This window comes from Trichechus manatus, unplaced genomic scaffold (genome assembly GCF_000243295.1).
Source record: "Trichechus manatus latirostris isolate Lorelei unplaced genomic scaffold, TriManLat1.0 scaffold00211, whole genome shotgun sequence".
In the NCBI taxonomy this organism is placed as follows: domain Eukaryota; kingdom Metazoa; phylum Chordata; class Mammalia; order Sirenia; family Trichechidae; genus Trichechus; species Trichechus manatus.
In genome coordinates, this window is record NW_004444147.1 from 2788075 (window position 1) to 2803474 (window position 15400).

Genomic DNA, 15400 nt, shown 5'->3' on the forward strand with positions numbered 1-15400 from the left:
TCCTACTACAACCAAGATCTGTGTCCTGGAGTATTAGTAAGTCAGACAGTGAGTCTTGATAGTGGTTGTTGTTAGTTGCCATAGAGTCAGTTCTGACTCATGATAATCCCATCTGTGCAGAGTAGAACTGCTTCAGAGGGTTTTCAGGACTGTGACTTTTCAGAAGCAGAACGCCAACCCTATCTTCCAAGGCACCTCTGGGTGAATTGGAACCGCCAACCTTTCGGCTAGTAGTTCGAGGATCTTAAATGTCAACTTCAGGTATTCAGACTTGATCAGGTAATCAAAGGGGAGTCATTAAAGCATTTTACATAAGGGGAACAATTTGTATAGATAAATCTGGCAGTAGGAATTAGAATATAGAAAGACTAGAGGTAGAGAGAATGGTTAGGAAGCTATTAGTGGAGGGCAGATTTAGGGTAATGTAGACCAGAAGTACAGTGGAAGCCATGAAAATGGAAAGAAGAAACATAGCTAAGAAACATTTCATGGATTTTTTGAAAGGTATGGTTACATGCGGGGTATAAAACAAAAACAAAAAGAACCAAACCCATTACACACACCTACACACACACACAAAGGAATGTGTTCAAAAAAGGTACTGGCATCTATTTGATAAACTACCATTTGAACTTCTTCTAGGTAAATAAGCAGACCAACTATAGCATTATTCAGTTAATGTAGACATGGATTATGTTTTATTCTGTTAACCTTTTATCATTATCCACATTGAATTTCTAAATTATTCTCAAGTCCCATTTATGCAGAATTTGTAATTAAATAAAAGCTTTTTTATCTTATTTAAGGATGTAGTCTCTGATAATGTGTCATCATGGTACAAGTTTGGATTTAGACTCTTTATGTAAATATTTTACCCTTTTGGATAGTCAGAAACCAAAGTCTTTAGGAGGAATTGCTCATAAATATGATTTTAATAGTTACATTGAAATTTTAAAACATTGTGAGAAGGGAAAATATTTTCACTGTTTTCTAACAGTGGTCAACCCGTTAATGCCTGCTCAGCTCTTTCAAAACAGGGAATCAAATCTTTCCACTGAAAACTGAAAAGTTGTTTTTAATGTAAGAATTCAAGTCTTTTGGGTATTTATTATTAGTAAATATTCTCTCCTCAACGTTTCATCTGTTCATTTGTTATTTCTTGCCTGTCTTATGAAGGCAATTATGAAAATGCAGTGATTCTGCTATCTACCTTTAAAACCTATCAATAGTTTCATATGGGTTCAGTGTATTAGGAAAAACCATTAGATAAATGACGAAGCTCAACCTTTCTGGAATAAGGAGTAAGATAAATAGTAATTTTCAAACCTTAGACATAGAGAAAAACTTCCCAAATGCCTGTGTTTTCCAATGTGAAGTAACATTATAATACTTTAAAATGTACATTCTGATAAAGTTTACACCAGTTCATATACTTCTTTAAATTATGAAATGTATCATGCATACAGAAGGGAAGATGTGACATACAGGTACACTTTAAAGAATAAAATAAAGAACACACCCATACTTCACTGCTCATCTTAAGAACATGATCACTTTTATTGAAACCCTAGGTACCTTTCCCCTATGCCTTTTCCTTAGCTACTTACCTGAATTTTGTGTTAATCACTCTTGCTTTACTCTAGAGTTTCACCATATATGTATATATCTCTAAACAATATACTGTATTATTTTAGCCTTTATATAAATAGAATCATGCAAAATATATGTGACTTACTCCCCCCAAAAATTATCTTCTAAGATCATCCATATTGATGTATATAACTTTAGTTTTCATTTTCATTGCTGTATAGTATTTTATTGTATTATTATACTACAATTTCTTTAGCCATTCCACTGTTGAGGGGCTGTGCATTTTATCCATGTGTATTATAACCTTATTGGCCTTCTTATTAATATTTTTTATAGTCTTTGGGGTTTTCTATTTAGATGATTAGAGCATCTGCAAATAATGATAGTTTGGGTTTTTTTCCTTTTCAGTCCATGTTATATTTATTCCCTTTTCTTATCTTATTCAGCTGGCTAGAATCTCCAGTGTTGAATAGAAGTGATGATAACAAAATTTTTCTTTGCATTGACTTTACAGGCAATGACTTAAAGTTTCACCTTTGAATATGATTTCTTTTTATAGTATTATTTTGTCATTCCTTTATCCAGTTGAGGGAGCGTCCTTCTTTTCCTTATTTACTAAGTTTTAATTGTGAATGGATGTTATATTTTATTGAATACTTTTTCTGCATCCTTTGAGATGATCATATGTTTTTTTCTTCCTTAATTTACTAATGTGATGAATAATACTGATATTGAAGCAACCTTGCATTACATGAATAAACCAAACTTAGACATGATTTGTAATTTTTCTTTATAAAGAACTGGATTTGCATTACTAATATTTTGTTCAGGATTTTTGTATTTATGTTCACAAATAAGATTGTTTCTCCTTGAGATCCTGTGTCTTTTGGTTTCTTTAGTTTTGAAGATATGTTGATAGATACATAGTATTATATCTTCCTGGTGAGTTAATATTTTTATTAATATGTCCTGGTCCTTTTTATCTCTAGTAAGCTTTTTGCCTAAAATCAATTTTATATGGGTTTAATTTAGCTAAACCAGATTTCTGGGTTAGTATTTACCTGCATATATCTTTCTCAAACCTCCTTTCAATAAGGACCCAAAAGGTTTTAGATTTGTCTTTTATAAACTGCATAACTGGACTTTTTCTTTTTTTTATCACCTTTATTAAGGTATAATTTACATACAGTAAAATTCTACCATTTTAAGTGTACAGTTGGATGAATTTTGACGAACGTACATAGTTGTGTAACCACACCACAATAAAGATAAAGATCATTTCCATCCCACCAGAAAGGTCTCTTGTGCCCTTTCACAGTCAGTTTCCTGCCCTCACCTCTGCCCTAGAGGTTTGCATTTTCTAGAATGTCATGTAAATGGAAGCATACAGTATGTAGTCTTTGGTATTTGGCTTCTTTCATTTAGCATAATGCTTTTGAGATTCATTCATGTTGTTGCATGTATCAGTATTTTGTTCCTTTTTGTTTAGCATTCCATTGTATAGGTGGACTGCAATTTGTTTATCCATTTACCAGTTGATAGACATTTGGGTTGTTTCCAGTTTTGGGCTGTTTGAATAAAGCTATTATGAACATTCACACACAAGTCTTTGTGTGGATGTATGTTTTCCATTTTTAATTCAATCTGACAATTTTTGTCTTTTAACCAGAAATTTTAGTCCATATCTATTGTTTTGTTGATTATATTGATTACACCAATGCTTTTAGATTCAGTGTGACTATTTTATATTTTACCTTCTATTTGCCCTACTTTTTCTGTGCTTTACTTTTTATTTCCTACCTTCATTTGAATTGAGTGAGTGTTGTTTTTGTTTTTATAGTTGCCTGTTTTTTTCTTTTAGTAGTTTGGCAGTTGTATACACTATTTTTTTCAATGCTTACCCTAGAGACGTTAGCATCCTATTCAACTTACTAAAGTCTTACATTAAATAGTATCTTCACTATTCTCCCGGACAATTCAGGAATCTTAAAATTCTTTAATTCTGATAATCCTTTTTTCAACCTAATATGCCATTGTTGTCTAGTTTTTATTTTATCTTATTTATAATATTAGACATTATTACAATTTTTATACAGTCAGCATTTGTTTTATACAGTCCATATTTAAATTTAGCCATATATTTATTATTTTTATTGTACATAGTTCCTTCTTTCATCTCAGATCACTTTGCTTTTTTTCTGAAGTATGCCATTTAGAAGTTCCCTTAATGGATGTTTTTAGAAGTAAATTTTCTTATTTTTTGTTCAACTGAAAATACCTTTGTTTGTTCTCACTTTTGAAAGGTAGTTTTGCTGGGTATACAGTTCCATATTTAGTACTATTGTCTCTCAATATTTTAAAGAAATTTTCCCTTAGGTTTATCTTGTCTTATTGAAAAATCAGTCATCAGTCTAATTATCACTCAGCTGTAGGTAATCTGCTTTTTTCCTCTGGCTGTCCTTAAGATCTTTTATTTGATGAAGATGTTCTACAGTTTTACCAGGTTCTGTCTGGGCAAGAGTTTCTTTTTATTTAGCATTCTTGCCATTCTTGGCTTCCTGAATTTGGTGATTAATATCTTTAATCAGTTTTGGAAAATCTCAGGTGTAATCCATTTCTAATGCTGCCTGTCCCCCAATCTCTATTCTTTCCTTCACACTCTACCCTCCATATCTCTTAACCTTTCTTTCATATTTTCCATCTCTGTACAAGATTGTGTGTAATTTCTTCATATCTAATTATAATTTTTTTTGTTTCTAGGAATTATTTTTTCACTCCTTTTGAAATCTGCCTAGTTATTTTTGGTATCTTTTTTTTTTTTTTTTACTTTTGAGGTCCTTTGTTCTTTCTTTAAACAGATTCAACATACCTGGTTTATATTCCTAATCTGATAAATCTAATTTCTTCAGCCTTTGACGATTTGTATTTTTTTCTCACTCTCGTTCATGGCAGCTTGCTTCATTGTGTGTTTTTTAATTGCGTGAATTTTAATTGTGAACTGAGTTACTTGGAACTCTATGAAGATCCTTTGAAACTTAGATTTAATGTTCATTATTCTACAGAGGCTTTATATTTGCTTTTTCCATGTGCGTGGTGGCACTGCTAATTCAGTACTGTTTATGCTAAATGTTTGGGTTTGGAAGAAGGCACACGGATAATGTAACTTCTGATCCCAAACATGAGGAGGATGGGCTTGGAATTCTGCAGGGAGACTTTTTCTTTTTCCTACTTCTTCCACCACCGAGGATTATCCCTTCTTTCTTCACTTCCTGGGAGATTTTTTCTTTAATTTACATATTTACCTACTGAGGGTTTCACTTTGCAGGAGCATTGGCTTCTACTTTTGCATCCTGTGTGGCTTGTCTCCTGTTCCGAGACTCCTAGACCCTTAAAACCCACACTCTGGGACATCAGAGATTGACTTATGTCCCCAGGGCACTTGACAGCTTCAGTGCTTACTTACTCCTTGGGTTCTAGTTAGTGGTGTCACTAGGGTTGGTGTCACCCAGTGTAGTAACTCATGTTGTCACCCCTCACTTGGACCTCCTTCCGTACCAGACCATACAGAATCCTTAGTAATGTTCTTTGTACTGATGTTACTCATAAATCAAAATTCCCATATAACACTCCCACTTTTCCTTTAATTACCACTTCATTCACAAAAAAGTTATTGATATAAGTTCATAAATACTAATTACTACAGTATTGTAGCTAAAACACCAGAAAATTTGACAAAATCAGCAACTATAAAAACACCAGCAGCAATGAAAACAACAGCACGTGTTTGTAGTGCGTGCAGACGAAACCACATGATTCAAAATGTCATTGTAATTGACATCTCTGACTGGAGTACATTGGAAGGTTTAAAAAGTAAATAACAGAGTTTTAGTCTTGTAGATATTTTAGTACATGTTAGCTGGGCTTATGAAAAATGTTTTTGTTGTTATAACTAACTACGGGGTTATTTTTATAAAAAACAATAAATTTCTGCTGAAACACTGCACAAAAATTTTATAGACAGTCATTTAGGTGTCACCCCCTCTGAAAGTGTCACCTGGTATGGTCTGCATCCCCATACCCAATTGCTTTTACTTTCCTGCACTTAGCTATGTGCTTAAAAAGATATTTTTAATGCTTTCTCCAGCATTTTTAGATATTCTGTATGGATTTTCCATATGTTGACAGTCAGAAGTCCTCTCTACTTGAAAGTGGAATTGTTTCTCAGAAGAGGAACATAAATAAATTAGTTGTTGTTAGTTGCCATTGAATCTCCTCCAACTCGTGGCAACCTTATGTATAACAGAACAGAATGTTGCCCAGTCCTGCGTCATCTTCATGATCATTGGTATGTTTGTGTCCATTGTTTTGGCTATCATGTCAGTCCATCTCGTTGAGGGTTTCCCTTGTTTTTTGTTGGTCCTCTGTTTTACCAAACATGATGTTGTTTTCTAGCAGTCGGTCTTTCCTGATGATGTGTCCAAAGTAATTGAGTCAAAGTCTCACCATCCTTGCTTCTAAGGAACATTCTGGTTTTATTTCTTCTAAGACTGATCTGTTCTTTTTTTTTAGCAGTCTGCAGTATATTCAGTATTCTTTGCCAGCACCACAGTTTGACCCCATTAGTTCTTTTCCTGTCTTTCTTTTTTTTATTATCCAACTTTCATATGCAAAAGTTGAATGAATTAGTTAGATCCTTCTTCATAGATTTCACAGCAATCAAAAAAGTTGACTTTACATCACAATGAAATCATATTTTCACCAACAAAAAGTAATACTTGGTTTGCATAAACATTAATGATCATTTTTAAAAGATTTTCTCTACTTTGGTTCTTTGAAATGGAATTACAAAAAGGTCTTTCGGTGTTAGTTATTCATTCATTTATTTACCAGCAAATACTGTTGAGCCCCTAGCTTTTGTCAGGCTGTGTTAGGGGCTGGGGATACATCAGTGATTATAACAGCAAAAATTCCTGCCACTGTTAACTTTATATTATAGTGTGAGGAGACAGGCAATTAACAAGATAAATAAGTCAAGTATATAGTATGTTAAGAGGTGATGAGTGCTGTAGAGAACAATTGGGCAAGTAAAGGAGAGTTGGGAGTTCTTCTCATTATTCTTTATTTTCTCAGTAATTAAGACTGTTAAGAGCCATTCCAATTAGAGTTAATGCAGGAAGTTACTTTAAGCATTCTGCTACTGCAGTGTTGTTAGTTCCAACTTAAGCTCATAAAGGTTAAATTGAAATTGACTTGTACATTTTTAGAAGTTCCTAGATTGGAAGAATAAGTTGTTTTTACAATTCCTTGGGCAATTCTTTAGTAAGAAATTAAATAAATAGAAAATATTGACCACAATAAAACTTCAACTATGTTGTAGGGGAAGAACATCACGAAGTTTAGTAAAGCAAAAAGAAAGTTTTATTCGGCATATATTCAAAAGGGCAAAGGTGGGAAAAGGGACACGCATGCTGCTAGAGCCATGTCTGCCCGAGTCCGAAGAATTTTACAGAACAAGCAAGAACGGGAAAACAGACAAGCATGCTGCCACAGCCATGTCTCCCGGAGTCAAAGGAACAGTTACAGAGCCATCAGTATATATTAACATTACAAATGGGCAAAACCATTGAAGGCTTCATCTTTTCACAGATTGGCTAGAAATTGTGATCCTACATTTTGAATCGTCTTTCTTGAACAATCATTGGTAGATTTCAGTAATGACAGTCAGGAGGTTCTTCATTGGTCCAACAAATTTCTATTTACTAAATGCTAATAGAAAATAATAGCAGTGGAAAGTCTTTTGTGTTCTGTTTGATTGGCTTTATGTGAAAGGTTTCCCTAAAAGATATTTTCCAGGATTATCTTCGCTATTGTCTTTATACCTCAGGGCCCAGTTGATGTGTCCTTGTGAGTCCTTGTCAGCCCAGCTCCAGCTGGGTCACATTTTCTGTGCTCAAGGAGAGGGAATAAATGATTCTAATATTATTTCCTAAATCAACTGTATGACGCTAAAACTAAAAAAAATCCTCAAGTTTTAAAAATAGCTTTAAAATGTAAAATAGCCTTAAACTGTTTCTTCCTTCCCACCAACCCCCACAAGGGATAAAACAAACAAAATACTCTTCGGTAACTAAATACAAAAGGGGCTTAATATCTGTTATACTTAAGTCATTAAGTTGGTTGTGAAAGTTCCAGTTGGTGAAGTTATTAAAGATCATTTCTCTAGTTTTAAAACTGACAACCAGGACAGAAGTAACCAGAGGGAACAGAGAGAGCAGTGAGACCTTCAAAGATAGCAGCAGTGGACACAGGGGAAAGGCACCAGGCACTGTTTTAGAAGAAGCACCATCAGTACAGTGACTACAGCTCTGCAGACCAGGGGCAAAGGACCATTAACAGCTCACTTCCCGTGCGGACATCGCTGTGCTGTGTTACAAGCACACCAGCTGAGGGACAGAGTCTATTGTTAACAATTGTAGTGGCCACCCACAGGAAGTAGGTTTAATGTCCAGATTAGTGTCCTGATACCAGTAACTTCATTGATCCTACCTGTGCAAGTGTAGGGGAAGGTTTCAGAATGTTGTTGTTGCTCTTAGTTGTCATCGAATTGATTCCAACTCATGGAGCTATTTCAGGTTATTCATGAGTGAGTTTTTCATCATTAAAGCATCATCTGAGATTTTCAGTTTTTAATCTTGCTTATGCTTAGACTTTTCTTCAGCCTCAAAAAATCTAGGAGAACAGAATATCCATCTTCTTGTAAAGATAAAGCACTTTTAAAAAATATATAAATCACTTTTCTGGTTTTTCTAATTGAAAAAATAACATGTTTATCGGAAAAAGTTTCAGAAAAAAATTATTTTTTTCAAATCACCTATACCCCAGAGAAGGCAGCTGTTAACATTTTGTTATGTATCTGGTTCTCAAACTGCATGCCAGGGTGCTTTGGGGCACTGCAGCAAATTAACGGGGTTGCTGCAGGGTATTTTCTGTCATCAGGGGAAACACACAGTGACGTCTGTCAAACACAGTTCCAATTATTAGCCAGAGGTAGTTGAGTTTCAACATTAGGTTGCACTACATTCCTTTCAATGACATCATACCTTTGTGAAACTGGGTTTTCACTGACTGCTGAGTTTTTAGTGATAAAAAGCAAGTGTCACCTGAAAAACCAATGTGGAACAGGAAATGAGGGTTGTAGTGTGTCCAGTTTGAATCCAAGATCTGAGGTTATGCAGTGCCTAACAGGAGCATCCGTTCTATTACTAAGGTATTATGAGGTTGTTTAAGAAGGAAATGAAAATAGTATTTCTTTTTAAATTATGTGTGTTATTTTCTCAAACTGCTACTAAGTCATTAGGACATAAATATTAAGTTGTTTGTACTTAATGACTTAACAAACAGAACTGTTACATATTTGTTCTGCCCTACAGGTATTGTGAAAAAATTACTGAGATTCTAAGTGCACTGAAAATTGACAAAGTTGGGAACTTCTAATGTATATCCTTCCATTCTTCTTCCTCTCTACATCCACACTTATTTTTTCAAATTCTATACAGCTACTTTGAAACTTTTTGTTTTGTTTTGTTGTTTTTTTTTCTGCTTAACAATATACTATGAAGATATTAGCATGTCGATTAATGTAGATCTACATCATTATTTTAAAATTTTAATGGCAAAATAATAGTTTTCCATTTTTGAATTTACCTTTTTTTGTTGTTACTTGATCAATACCCTAATGTTAGAGTTTTAGCAGAACTTTACTTTTATAATCAATAGTGTGGTAAACCTCCTTGGACATCCTCTTTATTTACGTGTCCACTTATTTCCTTAGGATAGATTCCTAGGAAGAGATTTGCTGAGTCAAAGAGTATGTATTTTATCAATGCCTTTGATCTCCAGAGATACATATATATAACATTAAGGCCAAAGATGAAGAAATTGAAGATTTTTACCAACTTCTGCAGTCTGAAATTGATTAAACATGCAGTCAAGATACATTGATAATTACTGGTGATTGCAATCCAAAAGTTGGAGACAAAGAAGAAGGGTTAGTAGTTAGAAAATATGGCCTTGGTAATAGAAACCATGCTGAAGATCGCATGATAATATTTTGCAAGACCAGTGCCTTCTTCATTGCAAATACCTTTTTTTACCAACATAAAGGCGACTGTACGTGTGGACATCGCTGGATGGAATACACAGGAATCAAATCGACTACGCCTGTGGGAAGAGATGATGGAAAAGCTCAAAATCATCAGTCAGAACAAGGCTAGGGGCCAACTATGGAACAGACCATCAATTACTCATATGCAAGTTCAAGTTGAAACTGAAGAAAATTAGGATAAGTCCACCAGAGCCAAAGTACAACCTTGAGCATATCCTACCTGAATTTAGAGGTCATCTCAAGAATAGATTTGATGAATTGAACACTAATGACCAAAGACCAGACAAGTTGTGGAATGACATCAAGGACATCATACGTGAAGAAAGCAAGAAGTCATTAAAAAAAACAGGAAAGAAAGAAAAGACCAAAGTTGATGTTAGAAGAGACTGTGAGACTTGCTCTTGAACATCTAGTAGCTAAAGCAAAAAGAAGAAATGATGAAGTAAAAGAGCTGAATAGAAGATTTCAAAGGGTGGCTCTAAGTGAAGTATTATAATGACATGTGCAGAGGCCTGGAGGTAGACCACCAAAAGGGAAGAATGTGCTCGGCGTTTCTCAAGCTGAAAGAACTGAAGAAAAATTCAAGCCTCAAGTTGCAATATTGAAGAATTCTACAGGAAAAATATTCAACGATGCAGGAAACATTAAAAGAAGATGGAAGGAATACACAGTCATTATACCAAAAAGAGTTGATCAGTGTTCAGCCATTTCAGGAGGTAGCATATGATCAAGAACCAATGGTACTGAAGGAAGAAGTCTTAGGTGCACAGAAGGCATTGGCAAAAAACAAGGTTCCAGGAATTGACAGAATACCAATTGAGATGTTTCAACGAACAGATGCAACACTGGAAGTGTTTGTTCACTTGTCTCTGCCAAGAAATTTGGACGACAACTACCTGGCCAGCTGACTGGAAGTGATCTGTATTTATGCCCATTCTGGAGAAAGGTGATCCAACCGAATGCAGAAATTATGGAACAATATCATTAATATCACACACAAGTAAAATTTTGCTGAAGATCATTCAAAAGCGGCTGCAGCAGTGTATCCACAGGGAACTGCCAGAAATCCAAGCCAGATTCAGAAGAGGACGTGGAACCAGGGATATCATTGCTGAAGTCAGGTAGATCATGGCTGAAAGCAGAGAATACCAGAAAGATGTTTACCTGTGTTTTATTGACTATACAAAGGCATTCGACTATGTGGATCATAAAAAAATTATGGATAACATTGGGAAGAATGGGAATTCCAGAACACTTGATTGTGCCCATGAGGAACCTGTACATAAATTAAGAGGCAGTCGTTCAAACAGAACAAGGGGGTACTACATGGTTTAAAGTCAGGAAAGATGTGCGTCAGGATTGTATCCTTTCACCATACTTACTCAGTCTGTATGCTGAACAAATAATCCAAGAAGCTGGATTATATGAAGAAGAACCGGGCATCAGGATTGTAGGAAGGCTCATTAACAACCTGCATTATACAGATGACAAAACCTTGCTTGCTGAAAGTGAAGAGGACTTGAAGCACTTAGTGATAAAGATCAAAGACCACAGCCTTCAGTATGGATTACATCTCAACATAAAGAAAGCAAAAATCCTCACAACTGGGCCAATAAGCAACATCATGATAAACAGAGAAAAGATTGAAGTTGTCAAGGATTTCATTTTACTTGGATCCACAATCAACACCCACGGAAGCAGCAGTCAAGAAATCAAAAGACGCATTGCATTGGGCAGATCTGCTGCGAAAGACCTCTTTAAAGTGTTAAAAAGCAAAGATGTCACTTTGAGGACTAGAGTGTGCCTGACCCAAGCCATAGTGTTTTCAGTTGCCTCATATGCATGTGAAAGCTGGACAAATAATAAGGAAGACTGAAGAATTGACGCCTTTGAATTGTGGTATTGGCGAAGAACATTGAATATACCATGGACTGCCAAAGAATGAACAAATCTGTCTTGGAAGAAGTACAACCAGAATGCTCCTTAGAAGCAAGAATGGCAAGACTTCGTCTCACATACTTTGGACATGTTATCAGGAGAGATCAGTCCCTGGAGAAGGACATCATGCTTGGTAAAGTAGAGGGCCAGCGAAAAAGAGGAAGACCCTCAACAAAATGGATTGACATAGTGGCTGCAACAGTGGGCTCAAGCATAACAACGATCGTGAGGATGGCACAGGACCAGGCAATGTTTTGTTCTGTTGTACATAGGGTCGCTATGAGTCAGAACCGACTCAACAGCACCTAACAACATATATATATACTATAAGTATACTATATATATGTGGTATATATATAGATATAGTATATATATACTACACACATATAGAGAGAAGAGAAAGTCAAATGAACCGTTCCAGAGAAATTGTATCAATTTATTTCTACCAACAGTTTAAAAGAATTCCTCAGCAAAAGTAGGTGAATAATTCAGGCCCAGGAGAACTCCCAAACGTCAGAACTCAGATTTGTGGGCTGGCCAAGTGTGCTTCTCTTCCCCAGCCACTGAATAGATTTAGTGCAGGTGAGAAAGCTGGGTACGCTGGAGCTCCTGGCAGCCTCTACAGGCTGAAGATCCATCTGCAGGTCTGAGGTGGCTGATAGCAACGGTCAAGCAAATACCCACTTAGAGAGTAGAAAAACCATTTGACAAGAACTTTCTTCAGCCTTTAGTTCACTAACTAGTTTTTCAGAACAACATTGTACTCCCCAGAAAGTCATACTAGACCTTGTAGCCTTCACTCTGCCTTCGTTAGAAATTTTTTTGAGAGGACAGATGTCAGCTTGGCTGCTAACAAAAGGTCAGCAGTTCAAATCCACCAGCTGTTCCTTGGAAACCCTGTGGGGCAGTTCTACCCTGTTTTGTAGGGTCGCTGTGAGTCAGAATTGACTCAACGGTAACAGGTTGTTTTTGGTGAGGGTAAAACAGGATTCTCTTGTTCCATAGCACACATTATATTTTCATCTGTGGCCACATATGTATCACATTTTGAACTACATTCAGTTTATGCATATGAGTTGGTATTTTCAGTTGCAAAACATTAAGGAAAAAATTATGCTATATGTTTTATCCTCTGATCATGGAGGCACAAAGATACGTGGTACATTTTGGAAATATTTCCAGCATAAGAAAATTCTGGAGCCCTTCACCTGTCTGGGAAACTAAGCTGTAATCGAAAGACTCATTTCCTAGTGTCATGGATTGAATTGTGTCAACTTGGCTAGGCCATGATTCCCAGTATTGTGTGATTGTCCACCATTTTGTCACCTGATGTGATTTTCCTGTGTGTTGTAAATCCTACCTTTATGATGTTAATAAGGGAGGATAAGAGGCAGTTATGTTAATGAGGCAGGGCTCAATCTATAAGATTAGGTTGTGTTTTATGTCAATCTCTTTTGAGATATAAAAGATAAAAGCGAGCAGAGAGACAGGGAGACCTCATACCACCAAGAAAGTAGTGCCAGGAGAAGAGTGTGTCCTTTGGACCCAGGATCCCTGCACCGAGAAGCTCCTAGTCCTGGGGGAGGTTGATGACAAGGACTTTCCTCCAGAGCCAACAGAGAGAGAAAGCCTCCCCCTGGAGCTTGCACCCTGAATTTGAACTTCTAGCCTCCTAGACTGTGAGAGAATAAACTTCTGTTTGTTGAAGCCATCCACTTGTGGTATTTCTGTTACAGCAGCACTAGATCATAAGTAGGACACTTAGTATCCCAAATGGCTAAGATTTTTGCTGTAATTTCACATGATGTTAATGTATATTAATTTTTTAAGATGAAGACATCATCTACTTTTGATCCTGATTTATAAAATTTAAAAGCAATTCAGTTTTGTAATTTTATAAACAATCCCATAAATGTAACACTCTAGATGAAAATGTTTTGAAAGCTACATGTTAACAGCTGATTCTGAAAAGATGAATGGATTCTTCTAGAGACCTACCATTTACTCTTTTCAAATTGAAGTAAAAATTAATGGGACAAGATGTTAAGCAGGATGATCCTGCTTAAAGCAGAAAATCGCCACAGAAATTCTGGTTTAGATAACTTAAATCTGTTTTAAATATTCACATTTCATTCCCTTTGCCTGTGCCTTCCATTAATATAGGTGGAACCAAGGTGTGATTTTCGCTTATATCAGAGGAGAAATAAAAAGACTGCTATGGTCTGTTTATCAAACAGTTGCAGCAAAGAGGGCTTTTCCCTCTTTGTATAGATGAAGAATGCCTGAGCTGTTAGAAGTCTTCATATGACAATCTACTGCCACGAGATATTTCCTTTTAAATCCCCACTAGAGAATTATACCAAAGCCTGTGTGTGTTTGCATATGTGTCGTCTTTATAGATGTTGATTGTATTAGAAGAGGGGTGAATTTCTGCCTTTGTGACTGGTATACTTATGAAAAATAAGCTTTTCATGAATTTAGGAGAATTTGAAGGCCATTCAGTTATTTTTGACTAGCATAGTTCTCTTTTGTTATTTAAAAAAAATAACTACATGTCTGTTTTTAGAGCACTGGACATGTTTACAGATTTAATAGACACACTAAGGAGTGTACTGTAATTACATAACCCTCATCTGTCATCCCTAGAGCGGTGTTCCTTCAGGATAAAGGAATGGGCCACATCAGTGATATATGGCTAGTTCCTTAACCCTCTGGATTTTAACTAGAGAAAGTTATGATCATTCTTTGGTTTTCTTTTCCTTAGGACATGAAAATCCATATTAATGGACAGATCTCTGATCTCTGAATTTTTTTTAGGTAACCAGGAGCATTGTATCTTTTAGCCTACACTATTTTCATCAGACATTCACCAAATTAACCAAATTATCTAATAGATAAGATCATTAGTAACTTAAATAAAGCCAGTCTTGATGCTCATTCATTCACCCAGTAAACATTTATAGAGCTCCACTAACCCTGGGCTCCTGAAATGAGCAAGACAGATGTGGCTGGTGCCCTTAAGAAGTCTATGATCTAATTGGGAAGCTTTCTAGGAAGCCAGTGTCTAAAAAGTGAGGAAGTACCATAATGAAGGCTTGGGGATTCCTTTGGAGCAGAGTCCCTGAGTCCAGCACAGCACTCAGAGAAGCTTCCCCACGAAACTCCTGCTTGGTCTGAATCTTAAAGACTGAGTAGAAGTTAGAGTACTAAACCCGTTGCCATCGAGTCTATTCCGACTCATAGCTTTCTGATAGGACAGAGTAGGCTTGCTCCATAGAGTTTCCAGGGAGTGGCTGGTATATTCATACTGCTGACCTTTTTGGTTAGCAGCTGTGCTCTTACCCACTGTGCCACTGGGGTGCCAGAGTACTACTACCCTTGAAATCCAAATAGAGTAAATTCATCCAGTCAGTTGCTCTCCCTCTCCCCCTGCCTATTTTCAGAGCCCCCCAGATGCTGGTTGGTAGCATTGTCTAGTTGCACGGTGCCTTCACATGGTTCCAGAGCGATCCATTGTGTCCATGGCTGGCACTGTGGTCCACTAGCCAATACTGGATTTTCATTCGTTACACGTAGTGATGGAAATGAGAGAAGTTAAATATTCTGATTTTTTTTCCCCAGGATAATGTCAACTGATAACACCAGCCCCATGTTAACTAGATTTGACTGGATCGTTTTTTTAAATTGACCCTTAAATGACTTTTTAAG

At 36.2% G+C, this 15400-nt stretch overlaps 1 protein-coding gene across 2 annotated transcripts in view; it reads left to right on the forward strand.

Annotated features, from left to right (window-relative positions):
• BACH2 (BTB domain and CNC homolog 2) overlaps positions 1-15400 on the forward strand; it is a 393721-nt gene that overhangs the window by 138933 nt on the left and 239388 nt on the right. The window lies entirely within an intron of this gene.